At 37.9% G+C, this 18,926-nt stretch overlaps 1 protein-coding gene across 1 annotated transcript in view; it reads left to right on the top strand.

Annotated features, from left to right (window-relative positions):
• The first annotated feature begins 479 nt into the window (after positions 1-479).
• LOC129721463 (proton channel OtopLc) overlaps positions 480-18,926 on the top strand; it is a 163,728-nt gene continuing 145,281 nt past the window's right edge. The window contains exon 1 of the mRNA XM_055674051.1: positions 480-736. The gene's annotated coding sequence lies outside the window, so the exon portion shown is untranslated. The remainder of the gene's footprint in view (positions 737-18,926) is intronic.

The raw sequence follows: 18,926 nt of genomic DNA, 5'->3' as shown, positions 1-18,926 counted from the left end.
TATTGCGTCTCGTTTCGCAAGCGGACGAACGCGTCAACCCTCCTTCACAGACGTTGCCTTGGTGGCCACGGTATCTCATGAGTGACCTGACAGAGCTGACGATGGATTTTCTTGAACGGTGGTCATGTGATAAGACATCGACTGGAAGGGCGTTGAACTTTCATTGTTTATCCACTCAACGAAAGGACGCAAAATGTGTGAAAAATGATTGATTAGATATTCGTGACCAGTTCCGACCTATTACGCAGTATTTTACCCTGATGGTCATTTGGTTGGCCACATTCAGCCACGAATGTAGGTCACTGGAGCTATTCACCCATACTCTGAGTGGTACGTCTTCATCGTCTCTCGTGTGATGTGTTATCACGTCCAAAGACCAGGACACTCCTTGCCGAGGTGGCTTCGCAGCTTTTGGGACCCCCACGCGTGAGGTGCGGGTCGCATCACCAAAAAAGACCTCTCCAGTTCACCAACAGCCAGCTGACAAACAGCATCCGCCGCGGTTCAGGTTTCGTTCGTTTGCCTTACTATTTTTCTCCCACGGTTCTACGCGTGTCCCCATTTATTGCGAGAGCCTCCTCAACAGCAATAGTATAGGCTAAAGCGGGCTTTTTTCCTGCTGAAAGCGGATAGAAATAGAATAGCTTTTCGATCGACCTTTTCGATCGCGGTGAGGCATTGTGTAACTAAATTGGTGCTGTGATTGTCGTTCGCCGGGTCACCGGAGAGTCCAAACGTAAGTGCCAAAAGTCCTTCCCGGTTCCGTGAATGTTTTCTTTCCGCTGCTTTGCCGCCACCCACCCACCAATCAATCATTTTCTTGCCTCACTGCTTTAGCTAGATATTTTGATGCTCTCACTTACACACACACTCTATATGCTTCCGTACTTCTGCTGAAAGTGTCCTTTCTCTTCCCGGTTTTCTGTGGTAATTTTGTATCCAAAATAAAAGCTTTTTCCCTCTTGCTTGTTGCGCTGCAGAATTCCGCTGTGCCATCATCGGATACAAGTTTTTGTAATTGGTTTATTATTATGGTAATGGTTATACTTAGCGTTTCGGGCATTGTAAATATGCTATGCTAAAACAAAATTCTCCTGAGCGTTAAATTATTTTATTATTTTAAAACGCAATGATATAGCGAGTTTTAGTTTTGTACTTCCATGTACTTTTGTACTTTTTCCAGTTATGTTATTCTTTAAATTCAATTATTCAGTGTAAACTCCATTACACAGTTATGAGTTGCGTGTGTATTTCATTATACCCACATCCATTAAACAAATCATGTTGAATCCATTCTGTTTTGATAAAGGGTCACAGTCATAGCCTAGTCTCGTAGTTCTTGAGCTGTACATCAAAAGAGGTACTAGCCTATTTGATAACTCTTCCTGCGGGGAGCGACGACGCATCCGCTTTGTTTGCCTTCTGTCACGTTAAGTTAATGAGAATGGCTAACCTTCGGCTACACGTTTGTTGATAAACATATCAAACCTCTCGGATATAATCAAAACATTTAATGAATAATGTGTCGAGGATTAATTAGAAATTATCTATCTTTGAAATGATTTAATTGCAAAGCAATTAAATTTGACCAGAGCGCATTTAGCGTGTACATTACTAGTCTAACCCTATCATGCTGATTACCCAGCAAATATTATCGCACTTTTCGAACGTGCTTCGCTCCAGAACTTCCACTCTGGCAGCAATACGTAATTTTAATCTCCCGTAAGGGGCGACCCCGGAGCTTGGGTGGTTTTTTTGTTGTGTAGATTTTACACCGACCGATTCCGTAACTGAAGGGGGGCAGCGACGCGACGCAGGCTTGAATTCGGCCTGCGCCTGTGCCACCACAAGATGCTACTGGTTGCCGCGGCGGCTTGATATCGCAAAAGCATAACACCTCACACCGCCGCCTTTCCATTTGTTCGGAACGTAACTAAAACGCAAAGCCGGATGGGGCTAATGTTTCGGAAGGATTCGGGAAAATGGAAAACGATGAGAAGTGATTTTGTCCAGTGGGTGTGGGAGCAGCTCTGTTTGTAGGCAGGAAATCGGCGGCCGCCAAAGTGAATGGGTAAATAGGGTGACCATAGCAGCTGGTGACTTCGAGGAATGATTGATCAAATGTTTTCGATTGCATATTGGACTCTAACTCAAACCTAAATCAAACTGCGCAATCATAAATAAAATGCATAATCCAAAATTAGAAAGACCACCATCGGACCAAAAGAATTCGATAATACCTACTATTTACGTATTTTAAACTCATTTTTCCTCAAATAATGCATTATTTTTTTATAAATTAAACCAGGTTTGCAAAACTGGTTTGGCTATTAATCAAAATATATACCAAAATGAATGTTTGAACAACATTATGATTCCATTTTTTCCAAAACAACACACGGATGGAAAGTATGTGTTTTGGCCAAAGAAAATATCATCACAGCACGTCAAAATAACAAAAATGTTTCTGAACAACCACTCGACTTCATTTGTACCCCAAATACGCAAACCAACAAATCCACCTCAGTGTCGTCCAGTCGAAGATTTTACTGAGATTTTGAGTTCCTTCCAAAAATACCCGGTAGAATCGAGAGATGCATTCGAAAAACGGACTTGAAGGCCATACAACGCTCTTGTTTTGGCATCATAAGAAAACTTCGACACCAGATCGACTTGAACTGTCCTACAGTAAGGTCGCATTTTACCAACAGCTCGAGGCTTAGTCTTAGACTACCGAGAGATATTGAAATTTTGTTTTTCGCTTTCAACAGGCAATCTTCTTGAAAGACTACCTGTTGAAACGCAAAGTAATAAATTTGTTTTTAACGTTAACGAGTGTTTAGTAAGTAAATTTGGTTTGAGATATTTCTAATTAAATTCTATAGTGAAGTAAAAGTGTATTGAAGTTTTCCAGTCATGCCTGGAAAAAATAAAAAAGCTCACTTTGATGCGGCTTCAAGGAAACGTGAGGCATCTCCTCCAAGTGACACTGAAATTTCGACTAACAGGTATGATATTCTTTCTTCCGTTGGGGATCAAGAAATTCAAACTTCTCATACTGAGCATAAAGCCGTTATGAACAAGGTTGAAGTTCCACCTATTGTGGTATATGTAGCAAATTTTAAAGCATTTCGATCAGAGCTTCCATCGTTTCGTTCGAATGTGAAAGTTAATTTTCAAATTGGCCGCCAAGGCGAAATTCGTATTTTGGCCGAATCTCTTGATGGCCATAAACATCTTTTACAGTATTTGACTGAAAAGATGTATAAATTTTATTCTTTTGATGCCAAAAACGAGAGACCGTTTAAGGCTGTTTTGAAAGGTCTTTCAAATTACCAAACTATTGAGAAAATTAAAGAATGTTTGTCAGAATCACTTGGTTTTGCTTCCAACCAAGTAATTTTGATGAAACGAAAGGCAAATGCCAAAATTAATCAAACTGGAATACACCAGGAAAACTACTTAGTACATTTTGATCGTACCAAAGTAAATAATTTGAAATGTTTGGAAAAAGCACGTGTTTTATTTAACGTGCGAATAAAGTGGGAAAATTTCAAGAGACATGGAGGAATCCATAATCTTACGCAATGTCGGAATTGTCAAGCCTATGGTCATGGAACTCGAAACTGCCATATGGCAGCAAAATGTATGATTTGTGGTGACACTGGTCACACGAAAGATATCTGCCCCGTGAAAGAGACCACTAATAGTTTCAAATGTGTAAATTGTGGGGTAAATCAGAAATCTAATTTCTTTAATTGTCCTGTAAGGTCAAAAATTATTGCTTCCAGACAACGTAGGAATTCTAAGCAACCTGTTGTCAATGTGGGTATACAAAAGACTTTCAATACTGTTCAGGCATCACCAGCACTTTCATTAGCAGGTGTGTCTGTAGGTAATAATTTAAATTCAGATAACAAATTTCAGACAAAAAATCCTGTTCAGGCAACACCAGGCTGTTCATATGCCAGTAATATTTCAAATTCAAACAGTAACAAACCATTCGTGTTTGGTGCTGAAAAGTCAGCTAGTATTGATTTAGGTAGTCCAACTCCAGAAAAGATTGAATACCCACTAGAGCGTCCATTTCCCGACTGTTCTTAGCTTCCCGGGATTCGGGAAATATAAATATGATTTCCCGGGAAATCCCGGAATCCCGGGATGTAAAAGGAATTTTGAAAGAAACGTAAAATAACTGCAATTTATTTAATTTAGAATTTATTTTTGTCACATAAAATAAGAAAAGGAATCGAATTCCTAAAACAATATAAAAAGATGATCAATTCTCGAAAAATTTAATAAAGTTCATTAGTTTGGCTGGTAATTTTTGTTTCACAAACTGCATCAACGAAGATCCTGCAGGAGGACTACTGCTTCGACACTTTACGAGGATTTGGGTGTGTAGTTACCGCTTCTTCAGAGGATAGTCGTTATATGGTGATTTTGTGTTTGTTCTGCAAGTGTCGTAAAAGGCCACTGGTAGATGAACCCTTGCACGAGAGTTGCTGCGGACATTTCAAGCATTGCGCTTCGTTATCGCCGGGCAGCTTCTTGAAATATTGCCAGACTCCTGCCATTTCTGCAATAATGAATAGTTAACTGTAATAATAGATTTGAAACTGCTGCTGGATGACAGACAAACCTTTTTCAATACGATTTTTCACGACTTGTTTTTTACGGCGGTGACAAACTATTAACCCTCTCCCGCTCACAAGGCTTATCATTAAAATTTATAGCTTTACGAGAAAATTCAAGCTGTACACTTTGTAGATTAACTAAAATTATTGTCAACTGTAGTATTTTGTGGAAAATGCCCAGTGATGCTCTGAGGCAGCATATAAAAGTTTATGGAACAATCGTAAGCACAACAAACTATTTTATGTCAAGATATGATGCTTATAATTCTTGGTGCTTTAGAGTCACCATGAGCGGGAAAGGGTTAACTGTTTTCATTCAAGTGCGGAATCTCTAATTAGAAGTTGAAGAAGCTGCAATCAAACTTACAAACTACGATCGCTTGTGCAAATCCTTTCATATTATACTTTCCGATGTTTGGTTATAATTTCGGCTGAGCAGTCTTGAATAAGTAGAACGATCTGGTTTTTTACTGTCCGACGTTTCGTCACTGATCAGTGACATCTTCAGGGGAAACTGTTGGTGTTTATTAGCGATTAGTGTCTGTTTTAATTCTTAAATTTGTTAACAATTGATAAGAGTTTATCGAGTTGTCTGTGGTTGAGTTGTCTGTGACTTACATAATTCTTGTTCGTTCCTTGTCTGGATGCTTTTTAGAGCTTATCGTCAACATTAATTGGGGCGATTCGGGGTACATTCTACAATATTGGTGTTCATAAAAGTCTATGGTACAATTTTTCTCTTATAAATATTTTGAACAAACTTACAAATCTTTTTGCTGTGGACCTATTGCGATGGCGGATGGTAACGTTATGGGGAGTAGTTGTGATTCGGGGGGGTAGGAAATCTGTGTTACTTGTGGTGAGATTCGAAAGACAGGGACAGAGAAGGAACTAGTTGGCTGGTGCATTGGTATTTGGTATGAGACTCGACAGCACAGCTGCGTAAGCTGTGTTGAGTCCATCGAGATCGACTCGCTTGTTGACAGTATTGGGCGTGTTGTGTATATGACACATTTCTAAGAATGGTAGAATATGGGTGCGGTTGCTATGGTCGATAATCCAGTCGATCTCGATGGACTCAACACAGCTTACGCAGCTGTGCTGTCGAGTCTCATACCAAATACCAATGCACCAGCCAACTAGTTCCTTCTCTGTCCCTGTCTTTCGTATCTCACCACAAGTAACACAGATTTCCTACCCCCCCGAATCACAACTACTCCCCATAACGTTACCATCCGCCATCGCAATAGGTCCACAGCAAAGAGATTTGTAAGTTTGTTCAAAATATTTATAAGAGAAAAATTGTACCATAGACTTTTATGAACACCAATATTGTAGAATGTACCCCGAATCGCCCCAATTAATGTTGACGATAAGCTCTAAAAAGCATCCAGACAAGGAACGAACAAGAATTATGTAAGTCACAGACAACTCAACCACAGACAACTCGATAAACTCTTATCAATTGTTAACAAATTTAAGAATTAAAACAGACACTAATCGCTAATAAACACCAACAGTTTCCCCTGAAGATGTCACTGATCAGTGACGAAACGTCGGACAGTAAAAAACCAGATCGTTCTACTTATTCAAGACTGCTCAGCCGAAATTATAACCAAACATCGTACAATTCCCAACAGTCGAACTCTCATACAACAATTATACTTTCCCCAATCTAGTCTATGTGTTGTAAAACAATGGATTCTTTTCATTGGTGCTACCATTTCTCCTACTCCTTGCGTCGTGGCGTGATGATGAAATGATGAATAATGAGAGTGCGTTGGTATGGCATATTCCATTCTTCAATCCTATGAACTACGATCACTTGTGCAAATCCTTTCATTTTTTACTTTCCCCAATCTTGTCTAATGTGTGTAAAACAATGGTTTCTTTTCGTTGGCGCAAGCATTTATCCTACTCCTTGCATCGTGGCGTGATGGTTAATTGATGAATAATGAGTGTGCGTTGGTATGGAATATTCTTTTCCACAATCGCATTTACTATAAACTACGATCACTTGTAAAAGTCCTTTCATATTCTACTTTCTCCAATCTAGTCTTTGTGCGTTGGAAGAATAGTATTTTTCGAATCGTCGCATGATGATGAAATAAATGTGCGTTAAATGTCTTCTAATGCGCAAATCGCATTTCTTACACGAATCAAAATATACTAGAGGGGAAAAAAAGTAATTCTTGAGCACATGGCTATACAATTTCATTCACCATTGCACAAAAGTGTACAGAGTCTGTAATTTTGAATCGATTTTTCAATATTTCTTATTGAGGAAATACTTCCCGGGATTTGAATAACTATTTCCCGGGATTCGGGAATTCCGGGAAATCGGAATTTCCCGGGAAATCTATCCTGGGACGTCCCGGGTAAGACGCTGTAATACCTACAACAATCCATGTTGCAGCTAATGTCCGTTTTGTTGAACTGTAACTCGATGTACGAGGCTGTTCAAGAAGGTATAAAATTTACAACTAATATTGTTATGAAATTGAAATTCAGCAATGATTTTAAATAATGCTGTAAATTTTCTAAATTGGAATGCTCGCTCTTTAAAAGCGAAAGAGGATGAATTTTTCAATTTTTTAACAGTCCACGATGTGCATATTGCAGTTGTGACTGAAACGCTTTTAAAGCCAAATATTAAACTAAAAAAGAACCCAAATTACATGGTTCATAGGTTTGATAGAACTGATGTTGCCGGTGGTGGAGTTGCAATAGTTATCCACCGTCGAATAAAACATCGTGTTTTACCCCATCTTGAAACCAAAGTTATCGAGAGTTTGGGAATTGAAATTGAAACAAGTATTGGCATTTTATTTATAGCCGCAGTGTATTTACCTTTTCAATGCACTAGTGTGCGAAAAAAATATTTCAAGGGAGATTTGCAAAAACTCACAAGAAATAAATCTAAATTTTTAATCATCGGTGATTTTAATGCGAAACATCGATCTTGGAATAATGCTCAAAGCAATTCCAATGGAAAAATATTGTTTGATGAATGCTCGGCTGGATTTTATTCAGCTTTATTTCCAAATGGTCCTACATGTTATTCTTCTATTAGGAATCCATCTACAATTGATTTGGTACTAACAAATCAAAGTCATTCATGCAGTGATTTATTAACTCATGCTGACTTTGATTCTGATCATCTTCCCATAACATTTTCTATTTCCCATGAAACTATTTTAAATCCCACTAGATCTGTGTTAAATTATCACAAGACTAATTGGGATAGAAATCGTTCTACGATCGAGGAAAATTTGAATGATGATATTATTTTACAAAATAGTGCTGACATTGACAGAGCATTAGATAATTTTAGCAGCTTAATACTCAATGCCCGGAATTTATCAGTTCCTAAGGCTCGAGTGAAATTTAATGCACCAATTATTGACAGTGAACTTCAACTTCTTATACGTTTGAAGAACATACGGAGACGTCAATACCAAAGATCTCGTGATCCTGCTTTGAAAATTATTTTTCAAGAATTACAAAAGGAAATTAAACATAGATTCACTCTTTTGCGAAATGAGAATTTCATGAGAGAAGTTGAACAACTAAAACCTAATTCAAAACCTTTCTGGAAACTTTCGAAAGTTCTTAAGAAACCTTCGAAGCCCATTCCAGTCCTTAAAGATGGTGATTGCATTTTTCTAACGAATGAACAAAAATCTCAAAAACTTGCTCAGCAGTTTGAGAGCGTTCATAACTCTAATTTGAACGTAGTAAGTCCTATTGAAAATGAAGTAAACCAAAAGTATGATCAGATCACCACCCAAGAATTTCTTTCTGAAGAGGTATTGGAAACAAACTTGAATGAGGTGCGAACTATTCTCAAAAAATTCAAAAACATGAAAGCACCAGGAGATGATGGGATTTTCTATATTCTTATTAAAAGACTTCCCGAGAACTCTTTAAATTTCTTGGTAAAAATTTTTAACAGATGCTTAGCACTGGCACATTTTCCTACGAAATGGAAAAATGCCAAAATCACTCCAAATTTAAAACCCGAAAAGAATCCAGCTGAGGCATCAAGTTATCGACCAATTAGTTTATTTTCCTCTATTAGCAAACTTTTTGAAAGAATAATTCTCAATAGAATGATAACACATATTAATGAGAACTCAATTTTTGCAAATGAGCAGTTTGGTTTTCGCCATGGGCATTCCACTACTCATCAGTTACTTAGAGTAACAAATATGATTCGAACCAATAAATCTGAAGGCTATTCGACTGGAGCTGCGCTTCTAGATATAGAAAAGGCATTCGACAGTGTTTGGCATAAAGGTATAATAGCTTAAATGTCAAATTTCAGTTTTCCGCTTTACCTCACAAAAATGATACAAAGTTATTTAACTGACCGCACTCTCCAGGTTAACTATCTAAATGGTAAATCTAATAGATTGCCTGTTAGAGCTGGTGTACCTCAGGGGAGTATCTTGGGCCCTAATCTTATATAACATTTTTACTTCTGATCTTCCTGATTTACCACCAGGTTGTGAGAAATCTCTGTTTCGTGACGATACAAGCATTTCCGCAAAAGGAAAATTGGTCTGATCAAGTTAAATACTTAGGGCTAATTAATGATAAGAATCTTACTTTCAAGGAGCACATTGAAAATATCCAGTCAAAGTGCAATAAGTATATCAAATGTTTATATCCTCTTATCAACAGGAATTCTAGACTTTGTCTCGAGAATTTTTAGGCCAGCAATGTTATATGCAGTTCCCATCTGGACAAGTTGTTGTACAACCAGGAAGAAAAAACTTCAAAGGATTCAGAATAAACTTTTGAAATGATTTTGAAGCGTCCTCCCTGGTTTAGCACGAACGAGTTACATAGGCTCACTAATGTAGAAACATTAGAAAATATATCAAGCCAAATTATCAACAAATTCCTACAAAAATCGTTGCAATCCTCAATTGCAACGATTAGCTCACTTTATAGTCAGTACGATAGTTTTAAGTTTATTTTAAGTTTTGTTTTATTCCTTTTTTTTCCTTGACAAGTAGGTTTAATAATTTTCCTACAATCACATTAACTTAACTGCGAAAGCTAATAACATTCAATAATATAAAAAAGCGTACAAATACATATATATAATAGTGTTGAAATGTCACCATTTGTGGCAGAACACACATTATTAATTCTGAATAGATATTAGTACATAAATAAATCATTACAAACATTCCCCCCTCCCCCTTAAAAAAAAAGAAAACTTCGTCGGGAAGCCGGTAATGGACCTTTGTCGAATGTTAAATATTTTTTGTTAGTTCACAATGAATGTATCTTCATGAGAAATAAATCAGTTTCTCTTCAAGTTTTTTCTCTTTTTTTACAGCTGTAGCAAAAAAAAATCCAAATTTTTAGTTGTCACCCGTTACTGTTTCGGAAAATACTCATACTGGATAGCATTTGACGATTTTAGACTGTTTTCCAGAAACTGCAACTCGCTATCTTGGATTTCGAAATATTGTCTAAGGTAGATTTCTGGCTTCTGGGCATAATTACATTCCGACCAGGAACATCAAGTGGTATTTGGACATTCTATAGTCGAACACAAATTAGAAATTTCAACAAAATTCTCTGCTTTAAAAATTTTTCGTTTTTTAAAATATTTATTATTTTTCAGTCTACAGAGGCTACGCTCCTTCCACAAGCGAAAAAACTTTTCTTCTAATCGATCAATATTCAGAATAACTTGCATTTCTAATGAGTAAGAAACGCTTTGAAGGAAGTACATAACTAACACTAACAAACTTGCTGTGAATTCCATAGCTGGAGCCTGAGCTTGAACGACCGCACAATTCTCTTCCGTTGCTCTTCCATGATTGACCTGAGCTAGTAAAGTTGCCTAAAGAACCAACATAAGATGGCTAATTTCGGATTAAGTCACGATATTCAATGCACAACAATCCTGTAGCGGCCGCTTCGCATAGATCGATAACGGCGCCGGCTACATCCTTAGAGAAGTGGAAAAAACGCAAGTGTTAAAATTGTTATTGCCAGATCCGTTGTTGCATCTCTAACGACTATAACGGAAAGGAACTTTTTCACGAAGGTAAAAGATAGTTTTTTTACTTCTACCCTTTCCTCTACACGCTTATATATAGACTTTACTACTGCTCTTCTTTGCCGATTTTCGTTAGTTACCCTGCCAATTGTGTGTGACTTTTGTTTTCGGAAATTCAGCGTGAGGAAACGCTCAAGTAGGAAGATGGGAGGGAGCCTGAAAATAAACCTATGCGTAAAAGTCTCTCTGATTCTACTAGGATTCGAGCTCATGACCAATCGCATATCAATGTGTACTCAGTAATTTTGAGGCTACGAGCTTCCCTATTGTACACGTATAATTCTAAGATAAAATCTGGATTCTAGAGTAGATTCACCTACACGGCTCTGCGGACAACGAGACATTTCAAACACAGCCTTACCCGGATGTACAGACTGACCAAAGAAACGGGACGACATTGGTGGCATGATACAGTAAAACTATAATGATTCGACTTTGGGATCATGCCTCTAGGTCTGAGCCATCAAAGGATTTCATAATGCTATGTTGCATTCATTCCGGTGAAACTCTGACACTGAAAGTGGTCCGTGGTGTAGAGAGACTAGGTTGATATTACGGTGAATACCAGGCGGGCTCAAATCATATGTCGGTGAATTATCGTTCGCATTAGAGTTTTTACAGTTTCCTTGAATTTTTTTTTCGCGTTTTGCTCTAATTTGAGTTCTCTAGATAAAGAGATGAAACACTTCATAGCTTTCAAGCAGCAGTTTTGGATGGTTTGCGAGGGGTTTCAAGCGAGACTTCCTTGCAGCACCCCATATGGAGGCTAGGTTTTGTAGTCTCGATTGGATAAATGCATGATACAAAGTCATCAATGTACTGGATGGTAGAAACTTGGAGAGCTACCATAGTATGCCACACATTGATGTGATGTTCCGTTGTAGTAATATCGCATGATCACTTCATATAAGTTTTGAATTCGTCACTAAATCAAGGTGTTTGAAAATTTCTTCTTTATCTATCGTTGTTGATTGTACTACTAGATCTTCATGTAGTATCATGATGCACGTTAAAGCATATATTTTGTCTTAGACAAATTAAGTGAGAGCAGATTCCCGTAAAAAAAAATTGGTGCTTAACCAAATTGTCCTCTGTTTAAAGTATTATATTGTCAGGGTTTGAAAGCTACGAATCGGGTTATTTGGATTCCTTCTAACTTCATAACATTCTATTTTCTGCACCAATAGTCTATAGTTGATGGTGTCGAATGTTTAGACGTTGTACTACGTCTATCTGCAAGCCAGAGACCTGATTTATAAATCTAGCAATGAAACCATGCAATAAGTGATCAGAGCTTGAGCGTTTATATTTCAATTAGGAACACTTTAAACACTTATTCTCGTTTTAATTGTTCAATAATTTTTATTACGGTCATGTTCAGTAAATTTGAAAAAATACTGATCATTTTGTAATTTCCTCAAAAATAACTGATGTCTGTTAAAGTTTTTACCGAATTACCGTTATACAAAAGGCACTTGACGAGCTCAGCAAAAACATTGCTGACCTTTTCTGTAAACTAAAGTATGTTCTGCACTTTCATAAAGTTCAGTAAATATTTGACGAACTGTCAGCACCTACCTAGGTGTTGCTGAAAACTCTTCAATTGATTTACTGAACTCTTGATGTTTGTTACCATACTGTTCGGCAATTTTTCTGCATCTGTCAAAACGAAACATCAAAAGTGCGCCATTTTGCAAATATTCAAAGAGTTTCGAAGCTGAGTTTTTAAAGTGTTTCGCGTGTGATTTTCAAAAAAAAAATAAAATGGATATTGTACTTTCAAATCTACAAGAAAACAACGTGTAAGTACACGATCTATTCAGTAAGCTGTTATTTATCAAATATGTACGTATTCGTGTATTTTAGCTGAATGTTTCATATCATGGCACATCCGCAACAATGATTAAACCCAAGATTGTATCTATTACGATTGAGATAATGCAAAAAATTTCAGTCAGCATATGGAAATTCTTCCACCACAGGAGAGCGGTTTACTAGAAGCCTGCAATAAAAAGCCTATATTCATCATAACATTAAACGTATCAAGTTTTTACTTGAATGTGCTGGGAAAACCAGTATAATCGATCCAAACAATCCGAAATACCTTTATAAAATTATTCAACGGTTGTAATAGCAGCTTTCACAATGGTCGAATTTATTTTTGACGAATCGTCAGCTTTGTAAATTTACAAAACGCTCGGTAATTCGTGACGAATAGTCAGCATTGTAAATACCGACTCATGCAGCAATTTTTGATGAACACTTTGTAAATTTTTACTGAGCTATCTTCTATGTTTGACGTTTCAGCGAGAATGAAAAATTACCGAACACTCGTCAAGCAAATGAATTACTGAACAGATTGCTGATGGCTCAGCTGTTGAGAACTCGTTAAAAAGATTGCTGAGTTCGGTAAAAGGAACTAAGTGTGTAAGAGTTGTGTTTTTGTAACAAAAACAAACGATTGACTGAGATTATTGAAAAATTTGTGTATAATAAATTATTTAATGTATAATAAATTAATAGGTATAGATCAATCCAAGCAACTAATTACTACCTTTTTATCCCAGCACAACAGATACTGAAGTATACAACACACCAAGCGTTTTTTGCTGAAATTAATTAAACTTTCACTGAATTTTGTCACGCTGAAACTTCAGTAATCCATTCAGCAATGAAAAATTACTGAACGTTTCAGCAATGTAAAATGTCATTCTGTTTGACGGGACTTCGATGAATTTTCAGCAATATGAAATGTCTTCCATGTTTGACAGACTTTTACTGAATTTCCAGTATTATTCAAAGCGTTGCCGAACATTCAGCAATGTTGGCCGCCGCACATTTTGACCGAGGGAATGTGCTATGAGCTATAGCATCGAGTAAAACAGAGAAACGTCAAATCTAATGTTTTTGCTTTTTTTCTGTCTTCTTGCTTATGTGTTTGCTATTGATACAAAACTCTCGTAGTTCCTTTTATTTTCGAATGGGAAGCTCATATATGAATTATAAAGAGTTTTTCTTTTAGTTTACATCATTTTTTGGATAATAATCATATTCAGTGTGTCTACTTAAAAGGCGCAGGGGCTAAGCCCCAACCGAAACAGCAAAATAATGAAAACAATCCGACCGACATTGACGTTTTTGTATCCGGTTTGACGTTTTCGTATCTTTGATGTTATACTCTGTCAAATGTACAGCGAGGGATAGGAAAAGGCATTCCCTCGATTTTGACAGTACTTCGCTGATAGAATTTAGCAAAGGTCCGTCAGATTACTGAAATATCAGTTGAGTGGGAATTGATCTTTTCTTAAGATTTATTTTATCTTACCCTTATTATACAAATATGAGTATTTTCATTGTAAAATGTGCCGCCGAAGTCCATTCGATGGCCGAGAAACATATTCCAATGCCATCTACCGTACAGCGAACTGAAAATACGAGAATAATTATCTTTTCTACTCATCAAGCAGATTCTCCACGTCGCAACGGTCGACTTTTAGGTTCTGAAGTGCTTCCTCGAGGTCCAGAGCAATTTTTCAGATAAATTTCTTTCCAAAAAATCCACGCGCATTGAACAAATTGACAACAAACTTTTTTTTTCAGCATCATTCGTTGGTTCTCTGTGTAATTACAGCTGATCTGGCAATAACGGAGTAGCAACCGCGGGCGGTCAATCATGCTCATGCTCATGCTCATGACAACATCCTCAACTTTTGGCTTCTATACATCACCTCTATCCTGAAAATATCCATATTGGGTGGTATTCGGTCATTATCAGCTGTTTTTCTGGCATCAATTTGACGCCGGAAATACCTATATTGGGTGGAATTTAGTTATTTTGGTTGTTGAGCATTGAGCATGAGCATTGACGACCGTACATATCGTAGTTGCACCTCCGTGATTGACCTGAGCTAGTGAAGTTGCACAGAGAACCACATAGATAGTTTTTGGGATGTTATACCATCTTCAATGTACAACAATTCAGTAACTCTCACTTTAAAAAGATCAATAACGGCGCCGGCCATGTCCTTACAGTCGTTGGGGAAAAATAGGAAGAGGATTATTAGTTCGACAAACGTTGTTATGAGACCGAGTCCACCTCCGCATCTCTACGGATGTCACAGGAAGGGTATTTGTGTTAGTATGATGGGGTAGGGAAGATCAGGATTCCCCGTGGTAGGCAATCAGATATTTTCAAATCTCTCGCGCGAAGAATAATCTTTGAAACCAAATAATAAATCGTCAGATACATGAGCTAAGCGCGAATCAACGAGCTAATTCGCAGGCACCGATTTTATGTCCTGTGAGAGTTGGCGATACGAGTCTCCAGATCACCAGTCACAGCAGACCGAACTGAAACGATTAATCACTACACTAAAAACAAAACCCATCTTTCTTTTTTTGTTATTTTAGAATCAATAAAGTTTATATATTTAATGATAAAAAAACGATACTGTGAACATTCAATATATATCGCGATAACGTCATTTGAAGCGGCCACTATACGGTATAAAGTTGCTATCTTCATCATATTTGACATGTGACTTATATTCGAATGTGAGTTGTGAAAAGTAAATTATTTTCAAACGCGGGTATTGTCGCATCCAGCCTGCTCATGTGTAAGTAAAACTATATGAATATTCGCCGGTAATATCAATCGTTAACGCAAAAAATACCTGAAAAAAGATAAGAAGATAAAAAGATAAAGATAAAAAAGGAGACACACACCTAAACCAAAACGTCCAAAATTAATTGTGTTGCGTCTATGAATATATAGCAAAAATTTAGCTTGGAGCTAGAAAAAAACCATTCAAAAGCCAGAAAAGTCATTAACAGCAAAGAAAAAACAATGAATATCGAAACAAAGTAATTGGACAAATTTAAAGTTCAAAATTTCAAAACATTTTAACAATTCAAAAATATCGCGAAACAGACAAACAAGTTGTGCGGTACGCGTCTTTTCTTAGGTAAGAAATACGAATTTATCCACAATGAGAAAATATATAAAAACGCTGCACTTTGCGCCGTATAGCCTCAGCACACAATCAGCCCAAGAAATCGTGGGATCAAACACACACGCGGATACTAAAAAATAAGTATTTGATTCATGTCGGTGGAGGCCACCAGCAGTTTGAATGAACATGTCTGTAAATGTATGCACTTATCTTAGACACCGCAGCAGCATTCAGTGAGTCAAGCACGCCGCTGCGCTCGCACTCGAGCACAAACAAACCATTTCCATGATTACAGTTGCCGCTCTCTCGGCTCCGGCCTTCAGCAGAACTTGCCATCGGAGACAAGCATAAGTACAGCGTAGCACTGGAGAAGAGGTTTCACTGCGATGAACTTTAGACACAATACACTCTTCGCATAAACACGAACGCGTTTAAGAAATGTCACCAACACAACACTGCGCTATTAAGACAGCCATTTGCAGAGCGATAAACTGTATAAGTAAACTGTATTAAAATTCTAATTCCTAAGTTCCTCTCACTCGTAATTCACTTTAAACATACTGTAATCAACAAGAGGTACCCTCAACTACAACTATCACTCGAATTTAACAATTTTTCGCACTATGCACCACAATTAAACGCGATTATTGAAGACGCGATAAACAAAGCGTCTACACACTGCGGGCTTCTTTCACTCTCTCCCTGGGTAGTATTCAGTTATTTTGGTTGTTCTCCAGAAACTGCAAGTAACCATCTTTAAATTCAAAATGGTGTAAAGGGTCAATTTTTGGTTTCTATGCATCATATACATCATAGAAATATCCTTGCTGAGTATATTCGGTCATTTTCGGCTGTTTTCCAGAAGTTGCCATCTTACAACTCAAAATGGTGCCTGAGGTCAATTTTTAGCTCATTGCATCATTCTGGTTCCGGAGATACTCATTTTGAAGGGTATTTGGTTAGTTTAGGCTGTTTTTCCCAAGCCGGAAGTCGCCATCTTGGATTTCAAAATGGGATATGAAATCAATTTCAGTCCTCTGGGCACTATTCTGGTTCCGGAAACAATCAAATTAAATGATATTTGGTCATTTTCGGCTGTTTGTCAGACTCCGGAAGTCGCCATATTTGGATTCAAAATGGTGTCTGTGATCGATTTTTAGCTTCGGTGCATAATTCTGGCTCCGGAAATACTCATATTTAATGAAAATCGGCCATTTTAGGCTGTTTTTTAGAAACCGAAAGTCGCCATCTAAGAGTTTAAAATGGTGTCTGTGGTCGATTTAAGCTCCTGTGTATCATTCTAGACCCGAATATTATTATATTGAGTGGAAATCGGTTATTTTTGGCCGTTTTTCGGAAAACCTGGTTGAAATATTTGTTTATTTATATGGGTGACCTCCCTCCCCTTCCAGAGTACGGAGGAGTGTCAAACCACCATAGAAATTTGTGTTTGATTTATATAAAAGCCCTCCCATCCAGAAGTGAAAGGGGTGACGAACCACCATGAACATATTTTTTGCTCCCAAAAACCTCAACATACCAAATTTGGTTCCATTTATTTGTTCTTGAGTTGTGAAAAAATTTGAGTCTCATTTGCATGAACCCGTTCCATCAACCAGTGAGGATTTTGTGCACTGTCATGGCCAGTGTGTCCTTACGACGCTCTTCAAGGGGTTTGATCCCAACCAGCAGGCAAAGGCTTTCGTATGGCAGCAAATTATCAGGATTCTTCCATGGCAATCTGCGACAAATCCTTCGAATAAAGAGCTTTTGAATGCGCTTGATTCGCTGTATCCAAAAATCGTAGTACGGGTCCCGAACAACGCAGGCAGTTTCTAAAAATTAGCGTACTAGAGAGCAGTAGAGTGTGCGCAGAATACCAAGATCGTGGAACTTTTTTCCTATCCTAAACATTAAACCAAGTTGACGATTGGCTTTATTGTTGATCGCAGAATAATGCTGCCTAAATGACATACTATTGTCCAACAAAACACCCAAATCAGTGACAACGTCGCTACGATGTAAATATGTGCCAGCGATACGATAGTCAAAAAGCAAGGCTGTTTTTTGCGCTGTAAGCTGATCACGGTACATTTGGGAATGCTCAGCATCATATAGTTGCGTAGGCACCAGTCGTTGAAAGAATCGAGTAACGTTTGAAGTCTACAACAATTATCATAATTCTCAACATTTTGAAATATTTTAGTATCATCAGCGTACAATAGTTGTGTTTCAGGTGGTAGAACTTTAGTTACATCATTAATATAAAAAGAGAACAGAAGCGGCCCAAGACTGCTGCCCTGAGGAACACCAGAACTGAGCCATTTTACCGATCCAGTTGAAGTTTCAAGCCTGTCCCATTTTGCACAAAGTAATCCATGATCAACACGGTCAAAAGCAGCTTTCAGGTCCGTGTAGACAGCATCAACCTGAAGACCACGATCCATACCACGCAAGCAAAGTGAAGTGAATTCCAGCAAGCTAGTGGAAATGGATCGACCAGGGTAAAACCCATGATGAGCAGTAGAAATATAGCTTTTTATGCTGAACATGAGATGATTGTGGACAATCGTTTCAAAAATTTTTGAACAAGCACACAAACAAGAGATCCCACGATAGTGTTCCACATTTCGTTTATCACCTTTTTTGAAAACCGGAAACATCAAAGATTCTTTCCAGCTGCGAGGAAAGTGATGACATTGAAGGGAGAGGTTGAAGATAGCGGCTAGCGGTGACTTTAAAACTGCAGCGCATTTCTTCAGAATTACGGCAGGAATACCATCGGGTCCAGGAGAGAATGATTGTTTCAGGTAACAAATGGTTTCAGCAACTTCTTCGTTTGAAATTGTAAAGATATCGGCGCTAAATGTGTCACTAGGAACAGGAAACGTGGCTTCAGCAATTTCATCCGAGGATGCACACTCGCTATTGAAAACACCAGCGAAATACTTTGCAAACAGAACGCATTTACTGTCATTCGTGGACGCTACACTATGTGACAAAAACATGCTGGATGGTAATCCGTCCTCCTTACGTTTCGAATTAGGAAACCTCCAGAAGCTTTTCGTGTTCGAGCGTAGGTTGTGTTCTGTTCTGCGCACGAAAGACGTCTATAGACTTCTGTCCAGGGCTTTATATGATCGACTGGCAGAGGTGAACCGGATCCTATTGACGGGGTTTTTGTTTCTTTGATAGGCACGCAGAGTTGATTTGCGTACACGATTGAGCCTAGTAAGATGCCTGTTTCCCCAG

Source organism: Wyeomyia smithii, chromosome 1 (assembly GCF_029784165.1).
Source record: "Wyeomyia smithii strain HCP4-BCI-WySm-NY-G18 chromosome 1, ASM2978416v1, whole genome shotgun sequence".
NCBI classification, from domain to species: domain Eukaryota; kingdom Metazoa; phylum Arthropoda; class Insecta; order Diptera; family Culicidae; genus Wyeomyia; species Wyeomyia smithii.
Note: the sequence above shows the minus strand (reverse complement) of the source record. Positions and strands in the feature narration are given on the sequence as shown.